Source organism: Mycteria americana, chromosome 5, assembly GCF_035582795.1.
Source record: "Mycteria americana isolate JAX WOST 10 ecotype Jacksonville Zoo and Gardens chromosome 5, USCA_MyAme_1.0, whole genome shotgun sequence".
Lineage (NCBI taxonomy): Eukaryota > Metazoa > Chordata > Aves > Ciconiiformes > Ciconiidae > Mycteria > Mycteria americana.
In genome coordinates this window covers 72,032,803-72,053,797 of record NC_134369.1, presented here as the reverse complement: position 1 = coordinate 72,053,797, position 20,995 = coordinate 72,032,803, and positions in this window count along the sequence as shown.

The following is a 20,995-nucleotide window of genomic DNA, read 5'->3' as shown; positions in this document are numbered from 1 at the left end:
GCTGTGTCCACACCCAGTCTCCTCCTGCAGCAGCCGCATGTCATCTATTCACATCACATACTGATGCTCACCATGCAGAAATGTCTAATATTGACCTAGTCTTTCTCGAGTACCTTCATCATTGTATGCTTTGCATGGTGCTTTAGAGCACGTGATTTGGGACCCAAGTCTTCAGCCGGTAGAAACCAGTGTCTTTGAGTAGCAAGGGCTCTGCCCTGGTCTGTCCCTAGACTCTTGTGAGCCAAGAAGTCATCACTCAGGACAGCAAGAACAGGAAAAGTTGTGGGATTTGAATAACCATGTGTCTGTATTTCACATCACTCAACCTACTCCTTTTACAAGCGTTATTTTAATCCGTATCTCCCTGAATTTGGGGGTTTTCACACTGTGATAGATTCTCTTCTCTTCTTTTCTTTCTCACAGACATGAGAGAAACTCGGAAACTCAGGATTCTTTTACTATTTAGCTACCTTTTACTTTTTCCAGAGAGCAGTGGAAGCTGCCTTGCGCCTTTTGGCTGAGAGCTGTAACTGTATGACAGCAGCGAGAAGACCTGTTTAATAAATACCAGGAAACTTTTTAATTCTGTGTCCCCATAGGCCCTAATATCCCATTTCTGTGGTATAGCTGTGTTTTGCCTGCCCTGACACATTCCATCTTCCCCTTTGGTCTCTGTGTTATGTATCTGTTTATCATCTAGTCACATATTTACTTCCCATTCAATAATTGTCAAGGAACTGGGGTGGAGTTCTGATAGGGAATTTGTTGCCACGTGTGACTTAAGAGACTTGTCTTGAGGTAGTGATCAAGGATATCAGTCTGGTATTTTAATCCAAGCACAGTCATCCCATCTCTTCTTTTAACAAAGCTACCCTAAAAATCAGAAATATCTCAGATTTCTCTCTTTTTTTTTTTTAATTTCCTCCAGTCAAAAGCTGAAGCTTTGCAGAAAACATTTCGCTTCCCTTTTAACTGAATATTTATTAAATCTTATGTCAGCTCATTTCAAAAATCATAGGCTGAGATAAGAGGAAACAACAGCACCCCTTTTCCAGCCAGTTCTTGTTCATGGTGCTGCGTGCTACATATATCCTGCAAGGTGATGAGGAAAATAAACAGGTGTATCAGCTCCCTGCAAGCTCAGTATCGACGACGCAAAAGAAAAATGAAACCTTCTTCTAAGATTTATTTGGGATATACTCACAGATCTCAGGAAAATAAGTATATAAAAGGTTACGTTCATCCCTGTTGACTGTGTGTGATTACGTGAAGGATACAAAGCTTTCCTATACAAGCAATAGAGCCAAGCATTTATTAAACCCAATGTCCCATTAAGGATTATGTGTCAGCCATTCAAGGAGGCAACAGTAACATCCTCTATCTTGTCTCACAGAAAAAGAAAGGGTCGGGGAGTGTAAGGTTAGCCTCAGTTTACAGGATGCAAGGCATCAGTCCGCGATGATGAAGTGAGATGGTTAGCTGACTCATACGTATTGGCCAGTGCAATTCCCTCTTGGAAAGTGCCTGGGAGCCCATGTAATCCATCCTGCCTGAGGCATTGTGTCAAAACCATAAAAGAGCTTGTGAAGCATCACGAGGAATTCTTATTAAATTGTCAGGGATCTTTGTGCTGGAGTCAGACTTCCAATATTTTATGGCTGACATTGCCTTTTTTACATGCAGCAGATGGGGACTGCACTGTAAACCAAGGCAGTCGTGAAGATATGACAGATCTCTGCTGCTACAGCTATTAGTCTTCGCAGGAAGAGCTGCTGGTTTCCCCTCCATCTTCCTCGATCCTTCATAGCTAAAGATGCAGACAAGGATAAGTAACTGGATGAACTGGGCTGACTTCCCAGTTCAGGGGCCTCACAGTAACATGGGCCAACTTTTCTACACACTCCAGGAGCACAGGAGCAGGGGGGGCAAGCCTATAGCTTTGGGGAGAGAGGAAGACCGTTCTGCTCAGCTTCTTATGCTGTCTGAAAATGGAGTGTCTGAACCAAACCTGTCACCTAAGCTGCCTCTGAAGTCAGGGGAGCAAAGATAAGATCTCCAGTGGGCCATGCTTTATGCAGTCTATATTTGATACCTGCCTAATGAATCACCCTTTAGGAAGGGCTGTTCCCCTCTACTGACTAGAGAGGGTTTAGACAGGCAGCTTAGACTAGACGCCCAATTTCTGCATGTCTACTGCGAGCTGAGATTAATGCCTCCCTTTGTGCCTGTTCCTGGGTGAGCAGCACATGAAGAACAGGATATTTCAGCAAAAATTCCCTCCCCCTCTCACTTCCAATGACAAATTATTCAACATTTTTGCCCTCCTTCAGTCATCTATATCTCACGTTGTAGACATCTAGCAGGCAAAGCAGTAATTTGTCTCCTGGCCAGGAAACTTTGAGCTGGAAAATCACAGAATAGCTGAAGTATGAAGAGACATTCATGCTTTTGATGTGAGAGGATCTAACCACTGAAACAGCTCATGAAGGAGAGCACTAAACTCTCCAGCTCTCACAGTCTTGGTGATAGACTGCTTTTCAAAAACAGCAGCTCTATTTTAATCACAAGTTGTTGGGTTCCATGCAGGTAGAATTGCTAACAGTAGATGGCCAGTTCATGGAACAGATGGAATAGAGCATGTCAGGTTAGATGTCCACATGATGAACTATTCCAGTCTGGGAGTATTTGTATTGTTTAAGATCCATCTTTAGGATGCTGACTTAATCAAAATCCCCTATTCTTGCCTTGTTAAGACTCATATCTTGGCATTTTCAGAAATCAATACTGCCCATGGTAGTGGATTTAGTTTCAATAAAAGGGTGGCTCATGGTCTCAAAACTTTTCTTCCAGAGGAAAATTTAAGTAGATTAATAATGTGTTGTTGAGGATGCATATGCATTGACTTGATTATGGCTTACAAGCACCTCAGATTAAAAAAAAAATACAATAGAAAAATGGTTAGCCTTGCTTTAAAAGACATCCTGAAATCTAGCAATGGGTGACTGAGCAGAAATAAATTCAGACTATAAATACAATATGCTCTGTCAGTGGTGAGGTTAATCAAACACTTACAAAAATCAGTTTATATCTAGATTTACTACTTTTCTTGCAGATCTGCTCTAGCACATCTCTAAATGCTGAAATCCCCGCCTGAGGTCCAAGCCCCATGGATGCCAGCCTGGCCAGCCCCCCCTGCCATGGGTCACCGTGGAATTGCTGCCCTCAAGGACACGCTGCTGCACCATTTGATGAAAACTCCCCAAATAAACACTGAAGCAAGAGGAATATTAGTTCAGCAGCCAGGAGGCTGCTTTGTTCTTTTTTCCAGCACAGATACTGAATTAGGTCCAGATCTGAACCGTCCCAGGGTAGGCTCTATGAAACACTTCTATACATTCTAACCAGAAGTTAACATGTATATACACAGCACCCAGTACACACAACTTTCAAAACTGAGAAATCTCTGCAAGGATTCTCCTGGAGAAAAGATGAACTACTTTAAGCCCCTGACAGAACTGACATCATTTCCCAGCAGTTTCCGTTTGCAGTACGGTGGTCTCTGTGATGGGTTTCACCGCACACCCTGGCAAGGGATGGTCCTTCTTTCAACCTAGTCAATGTGCAGATTTTCAATGACCCCCCCCCCCCCAAAATACCTGGAAGTGGCATGAAGCAATGTAAACACGGGCACAGAAATGGGGAGAAAATACAGTTCTTGTCAAAAGCTGCCCCCTGGTTACAACCAAAAGCACTGTGGGTTGTTTTTTTCACACTAAGCTGTTACTGTAGTATCAATAGGAAAAGCCCCTTTTCTTCATGTTTTCTGGACAAGGCAACGGATTTTGTAAATGCTGAATTGATAAGCCACTCATGGGCAAAAAGAAATGATGCTGTGTGTAGGACAAGGTGTCTCAATTGCTTTCAAGCCCACTAATGCACTTAAAAATAAGACTTAAGAAATATCTGGGTTAACAAATTGCTTTGGGGGGAAGAAGCCAACACTTTCCTAATTTTCCAAGGGAGCTCACTTTGTTTGGTAACATTTCTTCCTTGTAAGCACTGTAAAAAACCAGGGTGTTTTCTAAGCCCGTGTTTTGCTGTAATTCACCAAACACAGGTGTAAATTAATGATGATCTAATGAACTAGACAAGAAGAGATGCACCACTAGTGAATCACCTGCTAACACCCTGTCTGCAGCCAGGGAAGAAAGCTTGTTTGTTTATGTGCCTCACATTTCCTCGTGCACAGTGTGGTATAATTTAAGAGATTTTATTTCAACTGTTTGCTTATCTCTAATTACCATATGCTGGGGTTGTGTATTATTTCAGCAGCAAACCCTCTTAAATACCTAATCAGGAGCCATTTTGTCAGCAAGTCGTGTTACAGGAGCTCTGCATGCTCTCCTGTAATCACAGAGCAGCACGCTGAGGATTTTTAAAAGAAAAAGCCTTCTCCGTATACACTGTCAGGTGATAATACCCATTGCTTTGCTCACTGTAGGATCTCCAGATTTAAGGCAACAAATATAGTAAGCATGAAAAGGAGGGTGAGTCCAAGCAAGGCAGGCCCTTGAACACAAAGTTTGGGGAAAAAGAAAACTGGACAGAGGTATCCAGTGGCCAGAAAAGGGCCTCCTCAGCAAACTCCTCAACAGCCTCTCGGGGCTGTGGGTGGGACACGGGGATGTCTGTGCCATCCCATGCGTCCCCAGCATGCCCCCAGAAGCCTGCAGCCTCTCGGGCAGCAGGACAGCTCAGGCTCCCTCAGCAGGAGACAAGGGGATGCGATCCCCACGGGTGAAAATTCGTTTCTCAGTCCTCTTGGCTGCATCAAGCTGGTTTCTCCCTGTCTGACCCTCTGAGTTTCTTCATCTTCTAAACTCTGCCCTGATTATTTTTGTCTCCAGCGAGTTCAATGGTCTATCACTCTTCTCATCGTCTCCTCTGCCTGCCGAGCTCCCTCTGGTATCTCCAGGGTCCCCATCACTACCCATCCTCCATGTCTCACCGTTTGAGCTATTTATACTCCCTTACAGTTTTATTGCACAGTTTAGGTTTCAACCACAATTTACGGCGGGGCGCGTTCAGCTGAGCTCTGAGCACACAGGCGGGACTGCGGTTGCATTCCGAGAGCAGAAGATGCACATTTGCCAGGGAGCACTAATGGTAAAGAGGAGGAAGCACCAGTACCTGGACCCACCGTCCTGCACTTAGAAGGTTGTGTCTCTGCTGGCTTAAGCCTTCCCCATGTTGTAGCAGCTGTGTCTGTTTTCTGCTATAGATTTTAAAATTTGAGATAAATAAGAATCATTGCCCTCTTAGAAAACTAGACAAGAGCTGCAGGCAGACATTGATCAGAGGAGAAAAGGTAATTTGTTGCTGACCGTGACACTGCTAAATCACCTAAGGAGACCGACTCTTACCTGCGCAGGTTATTGTGCTTGCCAAATTATGCCAGGAATGTCCTGCACAAAATTAATTAAAAAAAAAAAAAAAAAAAAAAAAAAACAGTAGGGAAAAGGAAGCATGACAGAGACATAGTCCAAAGGGCAATTATGTTTTATAAGCATGATTAATTATCACAGAAAACATGTTCAAGCAGACCAAGTGCTGCCACCAAGGCTGCCTTCTAGCACAGCAACACTGATGTTGCATGGTCATGCATTGGCCAGAGCAGAGTCGATCCAAATTCTCATGTTAGGACATGATCAGACCAACCACCCTAATTCAGGGTAAGTGGATATTGCCCATGGCCTGCCCTGTGCTGCTTCCTCAAACCTCCCTTCAGCCATCTTACACCGATAGCGGCTGTTCCCTGCCTGCCACCAGCCCTCACCAGTGCCACAGGACACAGTGCAATGAGCTCAGACCCCGCAGCTACAGCCAGCATCTCTGCATGCTCATGGGGCTGCTAAGCTGTGCTCAGCACTGTGTCCACACAGCTCTCATCCCTGGTTTGCTCTGCAGCCACTGCGGAGAGACCCCTTGGCACAGTCTGCACAGCCCACTGGTGCTGGTACATCCAAACTGGGCAGACTATCGAGCGAGGAGTGACTAAAACCCTGTTCCCTTTCATTAATGTTAACATCGAGGGCCACTGCTAGCACCAACAGAAAGAAACAAGTTTGTGAGCCACCAAAGCTCAAGCCGGAAGCAGAGAGCATGGCTTGGAAGGAAGCCTTCTCGTTGGAAGTCATGGAACAGACGCGGCGCTTGACTATCTCTTATCTGTCCTCCAACACAACCCCTGATGCTTAGTCACTGGAATAACAGCAATAATATTCATCACGTTTTAAGACAGCTCTCAGAATCATAGCCAGTCCCATCAGGAATAAATTAACATTGAAACAGGAGGAGAAGAGTTGATTATTCTTGTGGCAAATGCAAGAATCACCGCTGAGTTTATTATAGACTATCCAGACCAGTAGTAACGTCTTTTCACTTACTCATCGGATGCGGAGTCCTCCCTCGCACCAGCTGGTACCCAGGAGCTGCCAGACAACGGTGGCTTCAGTCTCCCACTGGCCTCACCAGCTTTGGCTGTTCATTGCTCTGGTCTTCCCTCGCATGAAAGGCATTTGCTTTACAATAATAAAACATAGTTCTTCTTTCCCAAGGTGCTCCCACGTTTTAATTCTAAAACATTTTAATCTGAAAAAAATAAAAATAAAAAAAAATTACAGCTGCCAGAAACAAGGCTGGGAAAGGTTCACCAGTAGCTTATCTGATTTCATTTCTGTAGTTGTTTGAGTAGCTTAAGTCATTGTCATGCATGAAGCCACAAAGAGACCCCAAACCCCTTTCTATGACCCCACTTCATTTTAGTTCATTACATGCTTAACCATGCAGAAATTAGTACTTGTTAGTCTTGTGATCCAGCGCAGCTAATTCTGCTTTGCTCCTTCTGTCAACCAACAGGCAAGAATTTAGAAATGTGTAGTTATTTCCTACAGCAGCCTTCCTCTCAGCCAGGAGCTGAACAGCAGCACTTCACTTAAGTCTCCACTTGCACAGCTGGAGTTAAATCAAAGTGCTGCTTCACTTGCTTTAAATGTGCTGCCATTCCATACCCCGGTGGTGCCGGATGCATACATGAAAGCAGGTTCTGTTGTAAGCAAACACTACACAACATTAAAAACAGAAATGTATTTGGGAGTTAAGAAACCTTCTAACACCCAACCACGATAACAGTTCCTCTTCTCAACCCCCGTTTCTTCACTTTTACTCCATTTACCACCATAGCAAGAAACACAGCTGGATGCGCTGAGGGCAGCAGACAATCAAACTGAAGTCTCCTGTTATAAGTGGCTGTTTGTGTTCAGAGGAGTTAGGAACTAAACGTGGGATTTTGTAAGTGAAAAAATCCTCGGGGGCTAGAGCTATTTCCAGGTTTTGTTTTTAATTAATGAGGCTTTGGAGTGGACTTCAACACAGCAGTTTCTTGAATGATTCAGCTTTTCACTTCCAGGGAGGTGGTAGTCATCAGCCTGTTAGCAAAGTACAGCACTTGCGGATATTTTTGCATCTTAAGCAACGAATAAAAGATTTCTCCGTTATAAAGCAAATCCATCCAGGAAGAGCATTAAGTTCAGCCAGTTTTCAAACCACATAAGGGAGACACCTATTTGAAGTGCTTAATTACTCATTACAAATCACACTCCAAACTAGATCTGAGCTGGGGCTTGGGAGCCTACAGGAGGATTTAGGCTGGCTTTAGGTGCCTATATGTAAGTGTGATCTAGAAATCATTTACTCAGTGGGAAAATAACCCTGGAGTCATCCAGGCTCAGTAGCTCCCTCCCTGCTTGTATTCAGTGCCCTCTCTGCCCACGCAGGTCTGTTTCTGGGCACTTCCAGAGTGGAAATGGGGTTTGTGACTGATGCTTGTGCCTTCTGGGCTGTTTTGGTATCTTCTCTCAGCTTTGTACTTGGACTTGCCTGCCCTCTCGCTCCCAAAAGCACAGAGGTTAATCCGTCTAGCCGACACGTTAGTGGAAGTTCAAGACATATAGCCAGGCATAGCAGACGACTGCTAAATTTGTTCTGGGAGCTAAAGTCTCCTTATCTTCCATGCTTAGAAATCAAGTGAGTTTTTTGTCTCTACGCTGTCTGATGCCTAATATGTCTGATCAAGTGTCGCAAACCACTGTGCCCTTACTCTGAGCAGCAGAGTTTCTTGTTGCTGTCACTGGAGAAAAGCAAAGAGAGTTGGTCACGGAAGCAGCACTGCAGCGGAGCAGTTCAGACCCCCACAGGTATTTGGGGAGCTGTTAACAAGGAGTTCTGCATCGCTGAACCACCCATCCTTCAAAAATATACCCTTTAGATCTTAAATGTCCCGTGGTTTCCAATGTTTTGGTTTGCAGCTTTTCAAGCTCTTCCCAGAAACATAGGCAAAAATTATGATCAAAAAAGGCTTAAGTTTTCTGGTTTGTAGCCAAAAGCCCACTTCTATTAAGCTAATGCAGAACTAAGAAGAAAACACCTGTGGAAATGATTTGCAAAGAATTACTGGGATTTTTGTAAGTATAGTCAAAGTTTCACCCAAGTCCTACACAACAGATCGTGCCACTTTACATACGCTGGACTTCGCTTCCTCCAAATAGAGCAAATGGTTTCCCCAAATGGGAACTCAACAGGTCCGTTTGGATGAGAGTGTTACAGACAGGTCCTCCCCATGTGCATCACCTCTCCTCTGGCTGCTGCTAATTCAGCCCGCTCCCCATAGACAGAATGAAGCCTGAGGTGTTTGCCAAACAGTTTGGACAAAGGACTTCCAGCATGTGCTATATTTCTAGACAACTTCTTTCGCTTTTTCTGAAGCACAGCCAGCTGCCAAAGTATATGGAATTAGACCAGCTCCCTAGCTGCATCACTTAAAATATTTTTAACCAGAAAAATAATGACTCTCCAAACACAGGTAAATACATATTTCCATTCTGGAAAATACATTTTCGACATGCAGGTCATGCAGGGCTCAAAAGCATCACCAAGAACACCCACCAGCTGTAGGAGCCCTCACAAATAACAGAGGGGACAAATAGCAGAACTTAATACTCTGCTTTTATTCTTGTAAACATTGCTGAATCTGTGTTTTCATTATTCATGCAGCATGAGGTGACCAATCCACTAATGCTGCATTAAGTAGGACACAGAGTAGGAATGTGTCCCTGCACTTATTTAAATAACTTAAATATTTCAGGAACATGGTGCTTTCATGAAGAATCAAACTGAGACAGGCTAATGTTGGGTTTTCCAAGGGCATCTATGGACCCTGAGCATCCTCAAAGCCATCCTTGGGAAGAGGACAGCTTGCTTAGCACCCCGCAGAATTAATCCTGGAGATGTATGTGTCAACATTAAATTGTCCTATTCTTATATTAACCTTGATGAGAAATTATTTTAATAGCCCTCATTATCTTATTAATTTATAATTTGAGTGTGATCAGGAGTGAATAGCTGCTAAGCTTACAAAAATAGCTCTCTGTATTTTTATTGTGTGTGAAGGTAAGTAATTGTAGCTCAGCTCACTCAGACACTCCTCCCTTTCTCTCGGCCTTCAAAAGAAAAGGAGGCTTTTCCCAAATTGCAGGGGAGCCTCCACCTGTCTCCCTCTGTCCCTCAAGAAGATGAGACTGTGCTCGGCAGCTGGGGCTGCCATCCCCTGGGGCTGTTCCAGAGCCCACCTCCCTCCACTGATTGCCTCCTTCCCACAAGGATCCTTAAGCAAGACATTGTACAAATGCAGTCGCCACCTCCTTGGTCCCCAGGGGTGTGCGACAGAGGCACACGGAGCTGCGCTTGTTCCCAAAGTTGCAGGCTGGAGGTGTGTTCATCCCTGTATCCCTTTGAGCATCCTGCAGGGCTGGGAGCTAGAGCTCAGGTCCGCATTTGATGACCCTCATTCACACATAGCCCTACTTTCCTTTATTTATGTCTTGAGTAATGTTATTGCTAAAGGACATGCTGGGTTTATACTGGGTATTGATGATTTGTAACAAACATAATGAGCACCGGAGTCTCTTCCAAGTGATCGCACCCCGAAGCACGCCATGTTCCCAGTAGGACTCGCAGGGCACTCAGCATCTGTGAAATGAAAACCCGGCTGCGGTGTCTCCTTTAGGCATCCTGCTGGAAACCACGTATATTTTGAATGGTCAGGTATGTCCTAGCCTATCCATTCCCACAGGATTTCCTAAAATGCGAAGGAATTCAAGCATTTCTACTTTGTGCATTTTCCTCTTAAAAAATTAGAAGTCAATGAAAGAAAATACCACCTTTTTCTTTCCCCAAAGAAAATACCACTTTTCTTCCCCCCAACCTCACCTCCCTTTTAGTCAAATATGCCTTTTAGGCAAGAGAGCAGAGAGATCAAAAGTAGAAACCTGCTTCTGCAACTATCATACGAGTAGTGTATCAAAGTAGAGTATATCGGCCCTAACTAATTGTTATGTTTATGGGTTCATCTGAAACACTCGACGGGCCTGTAACACTCACCCATACCCCACTCACGCTCTTTAAACGGGGCTGTGCGCACCCCGTGGCCCAGGACCAGGCTGAGCCGCTGCTGTACATGGGTGGAGGAGCCCACGTGGGTCAAGAGGAGACCCTGCAGGTCGGCGGGGTGCCACGTGGGGGGACAGACGGCCACGTGCGAGCTGAGTCCACCATGCTGCAGGCTTCTGGCAAAACACTCTTACCGGCATCACTTACTGGAACGCTATAGAGAGGCAGGGGATTTAAGGAGATAGCGTTTTGCCATCCAACTGTGTTTTCAACGAAAAATAGGGCTTTTGAAGTAAAGGAAAACATTCTGGGAAAAATTCTGCATTAGAGAGTATCCTCATTTCCTATACTGGAAAGGCGCCAAAAGCCCTACCTCCAGCCCCACCACAAGTAGAAGAGAGACTTTTCAGGTTTGGATCTGCTTTTCTTTTAAATTTTATTTTCAAAGCAAGAAGCAAACCAGGTTTTGGTTTCTCTATCAGTAAAACCTTCTTGTTTTAGCTAAAAGAAAATAATAATAATCTGGCTTTCATCTCCTACAGTGATGCACGCAGAACGCAGTCCTGCAGAGAGCACAGCAGAAAAGCTGAAGGGTCTTGTTTTGTTTAAACCCAGCCAGGCAGTGAATGGTGAGATTTTCACTGTATTCTTTTGTTTGAGTGTCTTGTCACAAAACCTTACCCTACTCATGGGAAAATTTACAAGAAAACAAAAGCTTTCGACATTTTCCGTGGAAGAACAGAACTGAAGCAACAAATGGCATTTTTCAGGCAATTCTAATTGCAGGTTATTATCCTCTCTCCTGTAACGCAGAAGGAAAGTTGTTGTGGAATCATTTATGTAATGGGCTGCAATTGAATTCAGCCCTCGATAAAATGGTAGATACACTCAGCATCACTTCTTCACAAGAGCAAACAGCAAAGCGAACCAGCTGAGGTCTTTGAGCCCCATTATAATATCAATAACTAAGCCTTCCTATTAACACAGGAGTGCTTTGGGGTTAGCTGTAGGATCACAAATGAAGGCTCAGTATGGAGATGTTTACTACTGGACCCAACATTTATTACTAAGAGAAATCTCTGTTCCCTGATGGGTGGTAAGTGTTGATTGGACTTCTCATTCTGACAGATGCTTTCCATTTTACCAATAACCAAGAGATTGCTCAACTCCGGCTGATGAGAGAGCATATGGAGAGACAAAAATAGAGAACTCTAAAATTGGAAATTCACACATAATACTGGAGGAAAAACAGCACGTTTCCATGATCCCGTTTTAATTTTATGCTGACGCTGTCAGCGTGAGCTATGTAAGAAAGTGAAAAAACACCAAGAAGTAGGGTCAAGTCTCTAGCAGCAACACAGACAGATCCTTGTGATGTGGGTAATACTAAGTGTTCCCTGACCCAAAATGAGCTTTGCCTAAATATAAGCTAAGGAAGGGTAGCCTAAAAGATGCCAGTCTGCTGCTTTCCTTTGATACGGAATTCATTGCTAAAAACTTAAGGAATGTATTTATCTCTTCATAGTTTAATCCTTCAGGATTATAAAGGCTGTCATAAAGGCTGTGTGGGTTTTAAATGACACCTTAATGACTATAGCAGAAGATAAGAATCAGTCCATTTCAAAAGACTTCCAACATTAAAAGAAAGATGGGACTGAATTATTCAGACTGCCTGCGGTGTTATTGGATAACTGAGTGCAGGTTATTGAGTTTAAAAAAATGCAAGTATTGCAATAATTGTAATTTATCGTTGTATAGTACTTGAGTCCTGGTTCCTAGGAGCATTAAATCAGCTGACTTATGAATAATATTTGTTTGGGTTTAGGTTTTGTGGGCATTTACTTTAAAATAAAATCTACAAGCGTGAGAGAAGGTAGGAGGATTCTTAAAGTGACGTAAGTTTTCCCTTTGCACCACTCGTTGGGATACCCGGTCATCTGCACTTGTATTTTCAAAGTTCCCGCTTTGAAAGAAAAAGAAAGGACCTTGAAATAATTTTACATTTTAAAGTTTTTAATAGTGCTAACTCATTGTTTCTTAATAGCAATGAAAAGCTTGTGGTTTTTGTTGGGTGCCAAGACAGGGGAATGCTTTCTTTTAAATACTGCATTTTAAAATTGAAGAAGTAATTAACACTGTATTGCACCTCATGCATTAGAATGAAGCAAACATACAGGCATGCTTTCATTTTAAATAATAAAATATAAATCAGACTATCTTTCCATAAAACCTTATTTCTAAGGACCGGTGAAGAGAAACTGGCTTACAGTGAAACGTTGGGGGTTCCCACGTGTTTATAACTGGATATACGTTAGATAATTGTCACTGGTGGCTTAGATCATTTCAATCCTATCAGTTGCCAACAGGCCGTCAGTCTGCTGGTTCTTGTGATCCTACTGCAACTCCTAACAGCCAGGTGAAATAGGCACCTCAGAGGTACGTTTTCAAGACTGCTGAATCCCAGTCCTTCAGTCCTCATTGCAAAGAAAAAGAGCCAGAAGTTACTTAAAAAATTGACATAGGGGGCTTGATTTCTGACTTGCTAATGTTTGCAGATAAAAGCCTCAACCAAGAGGCCGCTGGCACCCGCCCAGAAGAGCGAGCAAGGCGCGCTCACCCTTGCACAAACACATCTTCTGTGGTGGGTGCCGGCAAGCTGTTCTCCCCCAAACGGCACAGAGAAGATGTGGAGCTGAGGACACCCCTCAGCTGCCTTGAGACCAAACAGTGTTTTGGGCTTCCAGAGCTGCGAGCCACATCTTCCCATGGGATGGGCAAATCTGCCACAGGCAAGCCTGCCAAACTCTCTGCCAGGCACAGCCAGGACACCCGCATCGCCGAGCACCTCTGCGGTGGGTGCTCCCCCCTCCCACTGCATCGGCCAAGCGCCGCAGACATTTTCCCCTTCTCTGTTTTTGGTAGTCCCTATTTTCTGGCACTGCCAAACATCCTCACTGAATCCTCGTCCTCTCTTCCAGGCAGCGGATGCTTGTGACACCGCGTCGTCTGAATCTCCTGCTCTGCACGCCAAGCCTGGTTTCTTCCTGAAAAAATCACTTCTGCAAAATCCCTGGAAAAGGGGAAATATCAGGCCTCCACGTGGTACAATTAAAGCCTTAGTCTACTGGAGGCAAAAAACATTCTGTATAATTAATTTTGGAAGAGGACAGATGACATCACTCTCTATCTCACTCCAGATACTTTGTTCTTAGCAGTGAAAGATGAGAGATGAATTTGCACAGATTTTTGATGACTCCTGTTTGGTCTAGATCTCAGCAAAGTAGCAATTAAATACAGACTATTTATTTCACGCATTTGATTCCAGTCTCATTAAAAAGAGGGGGAGAGGAATATATAACTAATATAGAGAGAGAGAGAGGGAGCACCACCTCCCTCTTTCATACGCTGTTCCTCGTTCCTGAGCTAGAGGCTGGAAGGACCCTTCTCTGGTGATGTCTCCTGCAGACCGATCCTCCCATCAAGCCGAACCAGGAGAACGGCAGTGTGACACCACGCTTGGCAAAGGAGCAATGCCAGGCACTGCACGTTAAGATTTGGCACTACCACGTTATTTCTTCTTCGTACAGATCTGCCTCGCTCCCCAGATCAGCACCGTCCACTCTCATTTATTCTGCGCTGCAAGGCCGACAACATAGGGAAGCATCGACGGCTGCAGAGAAACGCGGCCGTGGGTCGGCAAGGCCGTTGATGGAGCTGCCCTAACGAGGACAAGCCACGCGCTGTGGTTCAGAGCACGCCAATTACAGTCAGTCATTTCACTAATGAATTATCCTATAATCTGACCAAACGGTGGTGATGGTAGCAGGCGGTGTAACTCAGAACCTGGGAATAGGAGGAAACGCCGCTTTGTTATTTCTATCCAGCCTTTTGCCCAGATTAACTCTGGAAATTCATTCTGCAGCAAGGGCAGCAATCGGGGTAACACCCACACTGGCGCACGTTCACTCCCATGGCTGCTTGGGAAGATGAACCTCTGCCCATCACCGGCTCCTGTAGGCAGAATTCATCTCAGTATTTATTAATTTATCCTCATCTGAGGATACCTTCAGCAGGCAGAAAGTTATCTGAGTTACCCCAGAACTTCAGACATTCCTCCCCACTTGCTACTGCATTGCCATCTATTCAATAACCTACCTGCGGTAGACTGGCACTGAGCTGCTTTTGTAAGGACTTCCACAGCATTAGATGCAAATTCCGGTGATGCTGCAGCACCTGTCCAGCACCACCGAGCTTTCTGACTTCCCAAGAAAGGCTGCAAAGATGACTCTACCCAATCTACTTGATTTCTCAGTACGAACAGACACAACATGTAGTCTAATGAATCTAGAAAATAACTTGAGGTGGGATTTTGCCAAGTGGTCACTTTTTCTTGGCTAGAAACCCCCCAAAAATAGCCATAATCACCATGACCTTCAGATTAAATTAATCTCATAAATCAAGTTGTTAGTTCCTTATATTGGCAGGATTGCATGGGCTTGATTCCATCTTATATTAGAATAAGTTAGAAGCTGGAAGAAAATAAGACGTATTATATAGCAAATAGAAAAAGACCCGTCATGCTGTCCCACCAAGTATGAATTGCATATAATGAGATGCATTTCCTTCTCTTTGCAAACACAGTAAGAGACCCGTTCAGAGAGTAAGAGGTCCATCCAGCAGAAGGTTTCCTATTTCTGATACGCAGACAAGCATCTTAAAAATACATAGAAATTTAAAAAGTTGTCTGCAAATCTTCATCTTTTAGTTGGCTCACCATGGGCCAAGCCTTCAAATATCTTCCGTTTTTCCACATGAAAGGTAACGGTGCACAAAAAGGCCTCCGCTCAGTCTGTGCAGACAACAATGTTTAAAGGAGAGAAAAGTGAATGGATACATTATCACATTTTATTTTTACCACACTAGAGCACAGATTTGCCTGCATTTTAGAGAATTTTAAAAGATGTCGACAATTACTTTATACCCATGAAACCTGCGGAGGAGAACATATGCATGTGGTTTGGGAGGAGAGGTGTTTCCCTTCATTTACAATGTTTTGTTAGATTTATCTCATACTCATGAAAGCTCACAGGACTTTTCTGCAGTTACCATAGGACAATTCTCAAGTGTCCAAAAAGATGACATTGCTGCCCATAAAAATCTAAATGTGCTTATACAGCTTCTGAAACACAGCTTTTATAAATTCCGAGTTGCTTCAATTTTCTGTATTATTTCTTTTTATGCTCTGTACGTTCAAAAGTGTGCAACGCAACTACTGGTTGTTCAAATAAGTACTTTTTATATCATATCTAATAAAAATCTTTCATGCCAAATGGTAAATGCACTAGCAATTGTAAACTGGAAAACTAAGACAATTTAACAGTCATACTGTAAGGATGAGCATCCTCCTCACATCAGATAATCTTTTACAAGACAGCAGTTTAAACTAAGCATGATCTTTAACACAGCTAAAAAAACAAGAACAAAAAAAAACCCAAAAAAACAACAGAAAACCCAAACCAAAGAAAACTCTTCAGGTATCTATGCTTCTTTTAAAAAGTTTCTACTTTAGCAGCATTTTGGAAGCACGTAGAAGCAGAAACAGAAGGAAGAGCTATCCGAGCCATTAGGAAAGCTATGAAGCAAGCCTTCTCCATCGCTCTCCAAATGCAAAATTCAAAACTATCCAAAGGAACTAAGCAGCTTCAAAAAAAACAAAACAAACCAACCAAACAAAAACCCCACAAACTCTGCAGAAGTCCCCTACATCTGTGCAATTTCAGCAATACTGAGAGTTGGAACATGCCCCACAAGGAAGGCTGGCTTCTCCAGTCCTTGTTCTCTTACGTTAGTATAAACCTCAACATTTGGTGACAAGTCACAGGAGCTGTGACTCTCGTGTAGCGACTGCCTGATATCCTTTTATCTAAATAGAAAAGATAGTTTTGTACAATACAGCAAGGTCATTTGATGTCTGTGCTCACTATTAATGTGAGAAGTCATTTAAGTGATTTAAGTGAAAAAATTAATATTAAACTGGGAAATCAGTTATCTGGCAGAGCTGTAGCTACTTCCTTAGCAGTCTCAGACAGACAAGAGGTACCTCTCCAACAGTAATTAAAAAGAAAGGACAATGACTTCTTTATTGGCTCTTAAGTTATGAACTGTTTAAGAATTAATTACATTTGAAGAGAGAGCTGTAAGACATAAAAGTAGTAGGGTTCTTTGGATTTATTTAAAACAAGATTTTGACTCCTGAGAAATTCTGATTAAATTAACTCAGCACCCCAGAAAATGAAATAAATAGCTTGAATGCTAACTTTAAGGAAGTTCCAAGAATTCCCTGCCAAAAAAAAAAAAAAAAAGGCATGATTAGAAATGTGCTGCGTATGGATTAAATGGACTTTCCGTTCAGGGAGCAGAGAGGCTGGCGAGATAAATTCACAGAGAAGTTGAGCAGGAGAAAAGGATGACAGCAGCTAATTTCAAACCTATCCAAGCATGTCAGCCTTGTGGGCTTCATCCTTTCAGGGAGTTATGGAGGGAACAGACAATATAATGCACCTGATCTGAGCAAACACACTTCTCCCTTCGTTCTCAAATTTTAGTTTTTATCACAGCTCACCCGGATCGCCTACACAAGCGAGCGGCAATTAGGCCAGCAGAAAGCAAAGGAAACAACAACGCAGCATGAAGGGGATTAAACCTTTCAGGTTCCTCTGTCCTTACAGGTGCAGCGAGATGAAGTTGTCAAGCCTCACCCAGATAACACACGCGTACGCATCCCCGGGATCGTTTTAACAGGATACTGAAATCCAAGCGGGTAACACTTCTGCCTGCCGAGTATTTCACAGACTGCCTCGCAGACCCCAGGGAATCATCAAAGGATTCAGAAGAAGCTCGAAGACTGCAACGCATCAGCATACGCTCTGCTTGCTGGCCACGGCTCAGCTCTTTGTGGCAGAGAAGCAGCCGCGGTTGCTGCTGGATTTACGGCCACCTAAGGACCACTAATGGCCCCCAAACCTCTCGTGCTCTCCAAATCTCCCAGTTTACACCACGGTGCATTGAACTTCCAGTGCTGGAGAACATCCTGCTGGGAGGAGAGGAGCCAACTTTGGTAAATGGAGATGAGTAGTGGGATTTCCTTCAGCTTTAGGACTCTCAATAGCTATTGATTTGTCTGCTTCAAGACAACTCCTTACGTGGCTTCTTGTAAGTAACTGGCTTAAAAGCTCCCGTTGGTTTCAGAAAGCTTTAGTGAAGATTACCTACCTACCAAACAGGATTCACCAGCTCTTAACTTGAAATCTTTGTTCCTCTGTGAAGTGTTTTATCTTTAGCAATGCTTCACTAAGACAGGATTGACTAAGAACTTGGGGAAAAAGATGCCCCAAAGACAGACCTCCACTTAAAAGTGTAATCTCTCTTAAAGCTCTCTCAAGGGAGGTTTAGAAAAGAAACTGCAGACTAAAGCAACCATTGCTTACTTCCTCCGTGTTACTACTAACATCCTTTCCACTCTTTATCGAGGAAACAGAATTCAGCAATCTTTGAGTGGGATTTTCATCCATGCGTCCCCAGCACCTCATGCGACTGTAACAGCAGGTCACAGCCCTGAACCTCCTTCAGATTATTGCTGTTTGAAGCTGGGACACTTGCTGGCTTTCGTTTCCTCACATTATAAGCTTTCAGTAGTTGCAGATCAGATAATTTGTCCCTCCACAACCAAAAACATCACTTTCACCTTCATATGTTTTCTGCAAATTAACAATACCAAGTTACTATGAGCAAAAAGAACACACAAATATGATTTCTATAAAAGCATCTTTCCCGTGACTTTATGGGTACCGGACTAGTCATAGTCCAGCCCCAAGAAAGGAAGAACACGCCGTATATTTGGCCACAGGCAGCCGCTACCATTAGTCAAGAATATCACTAAAGTGAACTGCAAAGGTATTTTTTTGTGTAGACATTTCCAAATGAACTGATAGTGAAAAATCAGCACTTGCTCCCTCTCACCTACTCAGCAGGTCATTTAATCCCTTGTTTATCTGTGAAACATGAGTAGTCCCTCTGCAATCAGGTGTTATCTCCAACCAAAATATCAAGTTGAGGGAAGGGATCTCAAAAAAAAAAAATAAATCCTGTAAGCTTTCTTATGTTTTAGCTGGGTCAAGAAATTAGATCTATTTCTCTGATGTTTGAAAAGTTGATTCACTCCTGCCTGTATTCTCCCCTTGTTGGGAGGATAACGTGATCCTGCCTGCTGATTTGGAAATTTAGGGGCACCGAGGCAGGAAAATTGCTGCGGGACTCGCTTTCCTTCTGCATCCTTCGGAAGGAGTTATACATCCATCAGATGGTGATGGACCTGGCAGCCCCGAGGTGGTTGCTCTTGTCTGATAGCACCTGGAGACAGGGCGAAAGCGGGTGCTGCTGCAGACACGAACAACCCTGGCACCCATTGATCATCCTTGGAGAATTCCTCTGGGATCTCAGTGCCCCGTACACCAGTAAGTGATTCAGTTTGCTGAGCATTTGGCTAGACATTTCCTGGTGAAGGAAACTTGAAGTATCTAATAATATTCCAACTTCCAGTGGAATTCCCCTGGAGTCTGAAGGTAAATTCCCTTCCTCTTTGAAGTGCGTCCTATTTTTTATTGGCATGCATAATGCCTGCTTTCAGTTTCCACTCATCGAATGAGTTTAACAGCTCGCCTGAGTGCAAGATAAAAGGTTTGGAAATTCAGAAAGCGTTTTGCAAAATGTTTTCTTTTATTATGCAGTAAGTTTAGGGAATAGGAAGCTTTTGAGCAAGGTAAGGTACAAAGGGAAGTGCAGACAGATAAGAAGCAAACTGAGACAGCGTTGCAGAGGTGCTTCCAGAAAAAGAACAGACTCTTAGCAATCTTCTCTGAAGTCTTCGGTCCAGCAGAGCCCAGCAAAATCTTTTTCTATGCCTTTCCCCACAACCCCAGTCAGACCCTTTGGATTTTACAGCACAAGATTAAATAGTAGTTGAGCCTTAATGAACTCAGACAGTATCGTTCACTTGTGTTGCCCATAGACTAAGGGATTAATCTGGAAAGCTGGAACAGACCTTGAGATATCGCTTCGTGGGGCCGCAGACTGCTTCGCTGCACAGAAAAGGCAGGGCAGAGCCAAGTGGGAAATTCAAGGGAGGATTTTAGCCTCTGTTTAAAATGCTTGAGGAGCATCTTGCCTGTTCTCCACCAGCAGAAGCTTTGTGGTGGGAGTGATGGAAACGCTGTTGACAAGTCTGAGTCGGGTGAAGGATGCAGGGAGGGAAGCGGAGGAGGACCTGGCACAGGAGAACAACAAGCACAGGTCAAAAAGCAAAACGCAGCCATATCTCCAAAGACTACCTGCCAGAGCACATCTGCTTCAACGCTTCTGAATGAAGCGGAATTGCTCCATTTCACTTACAACCAGTTAAATAACAGAGTGGTGCCGTCTGCTGTGTATAAACACAGCCATAAAAGCAGATTAATGCAAAGCCAACCAGCAATATCCAATTTTACTTCAAAAATAGAGTAAGTGTTCCTTAAACAATGAAAACTCCACACTAGCAACATTAGTCTTTTTTTAATCTCACCCTGTCATATTTTTCAACACCTCAGTTAGGTAAACCACAGCTTGGCACTCCCAGGGACTGCAGATTCTCCTTAGTCAGCTGCCAGTCCCTGTGACCCTGCACATCAATAAGCACATCTGTTTACAGGACTATAATATTTGTTTCTTGTCACCAGATTTTCTGATGCAGCTCACAAAGAGCTTTATTTTTCCTTACCCACACATCACTATCTTTAGGGGAAAGAAAAAAACCCACAAAAACACAAAAAAAACCCACCTCCACAAATCTCCCAAATAGCTTGTATGGGGTAAATGCCCCAACTATGCCAAACTGTGCATAAAGTCTGTGTCTGTTATTTGGGAAAATTCCTGGCGTTCAAAAATGCTTCTATGCTTTTCCCAGGAGAAATGAACACCACAGATATCTAATAGCTTTAAAGGGACTCTGTGGACTCAGCTTTCTTCATAAAGATACTTCCACAGGTTTTGTTGGGTATTTTTTCCTTAAGCTTCAATCACTGCAAGCAGATATATTTTGTAGGGATGTGAACCACTGTTGCAAGCAGATGCCCGGGTGGTTACATTGCAGCTAGAGTAACAAATATGCAGAGCAGCTTCACGTATTGATTTCAGACCGTGGGAGAAGTGCATCAGCATAGCCTGCAGATATTAAAAACACATTTGTTGTCAAATTCAAAGCCCAGGCAGCTATTGTCGAACTTCAAGGGCTTTTGGCTTGCACAGCCAGACTCACAGCTCGCCGTTTGGCTGGGAGCCCATGTAGGGTTTGGGTATTTGAGCCTTTCCTCAAAGAATAACACTGACTCAGCCTTGGGGCTGGGTTCTCCCAACCCCATGGACCACAAGCCCTTGGAGGGAGTCATGGGTCCAGCAC